Here is a 1,830-nt window from a genome sequence, read left to right on the forward strand (position 1 = left end):
TTCCACTCCACAAGTACAGTAAACTCCTTTCCCATATCATTAGTGAGCCCGACCCAGGATTCTCCAGAGCCTCCATGAAACTCTGCCTCCACCGGGAGGATTTCCCAACGGTGAGGTTCACTTGTGCTTTCAGAAATTGGGAATCAGGCACCGTGGCTGATGAGGGGGAGAGAGGGGGTACAGAAAGTGTCCAACATCGCCGTAGTGTGCTGGCAGTTGTGCCGCTGGCTGACGGGCCTCTGCCAGGAGGTGGGCCTTGGGGTTGGGGTGGACGGGCAGGGAACACCATTTCCACAGCCTGCCAGGCAGCCATGCTGTTGCGCATGCCGCTGACTGCCCAGTGAACCCAGCACCACGGGTCGTATGGGTGCCCCAGGTCACCCCTCCTAGGTATCCTCTGGCCCCAGCCAACCCACCAATGGGATTGGTGCGCTCCAGTGCAACCGGTGCCATCTTGATGACTGGAATGAGTATGTGTGGGGAGTGGAGTGCTAATATGTGGCTGCAGCTTGTCAGCCTCTCAAATGTCAACCCCGACCCGGGCGTATCCGACACCAGTTTCCATTGGAATCGATCGTGAACCACATGGCACCAGTGCTAGCCCCTCAACAGTCGCTAAATCGATCCTGGTGCGGCACCAGTTTTGCTCTCGTAGAACTCCACGAATCCTGCACCGGCATCAACACTTAGTTTAGGAACTGAGAATCTGGCTGAGGTTTTCTCATAAGTTTAAAAGAAAAAAGGTTTATTTCTAAGCACCCGCTCCCCACACACACAAGGGGCGAGATTCTCCGACCCCCCGCGCCGAAGTCTCACCGCTAAAATGCCTGTCCCACCGGCGTAGATTAAACCACCTACCTTACCGGCGGGACAAGGCGGCGCGGGCGGGCTCCGGGGTCCTGGGGGGGCGTGGGGCGATCTGGCCCCGGGGGGTGCACCCACGGTGGCCTGGCCCGTGATCGGGGCCCACCGATCCGCGGGTGGGCCTGTGCCGTGGGGGTACTCTTTCCCTTCCGCCTTCGCCACGGTCTCCACCATGGTGGAGGCGGAAGAGACTCCCTCCACTGCGCATGCGCGGGAATGCCGTCAGCGGCCGTTAACGCTCCCGCGCATGCGCCGCCCGGAGATGTCATTTCTGCGCCAGCTGGCGAGGCACCAAAGGCCTTTTCCGCCAGCTGGCGGGGTGGAAATTCGTCCGGCGCCGGCCTAGCCCCTTAAGATTGGGTCTCGGCCCCCCAAGATGCGGAGCATTCCGCACCTTTGGGGCGGCGCGATGCCCGACTGATTTGCGCCATTTTGGGCGCCAGTCGGCGGACATCGCGCCGATATCGGAGAATTTCGCCCCATATATACATGCGTGTGTCCGTGAATGCACACATTGACGGACACAAAACCAAGAAAAGATGATTACAAAAGCATATATTTAAGCTTTTAAAAAGTCCACTATTATTCTTGAATCTTTCAATTTTCACAGTAACGTCATTGCAGTGTTAATGTAAGTCTACTTGTGACACTAATAAAGATTATAAGATGAAGCTGATGGATTGCTCTGCCATCCTAATGAATCCATTTTGGTTCACTGAGAAAATGGAGCTTGGATGTTTCTAGCGATGAACTCGGAATGGCTTACTGCTTGCTTTAGTTGAGATTAGTTGGAGTGAAAATCAGGCTTGGTTCTTCAAATTGGCAGTTAATTGGCTTGTGCCACTTCTGTCTGTTCATGGATTCTAGGCACTGTTCGTCTTTTGCCTGGTAGGATCTCTTCTCTCTGTGCCCTCCCATGTCTCCCAGACTGACCTTCGTGATGCTGCTCTCTAAAAGTGTCTTAAA

The sequence above is a fragment of the Scyliorhinus torazame genome, chromosome 6 (genome assembly GCF_047496885.1).
Source record: "Scyliorhinus torazame isolate Kashiwa2021f chromosome 6, sScyTor2.1, whole genome shotgun sequence".
In the NCBI taxonomy this organism is placed as follows: Eukaryota; Metazoa; Chordata; class Chondrichthyes; order Carcharhiniformes; family Scyliorhinidae; genus Scyliorhinus; species Scyliorhinus torazame.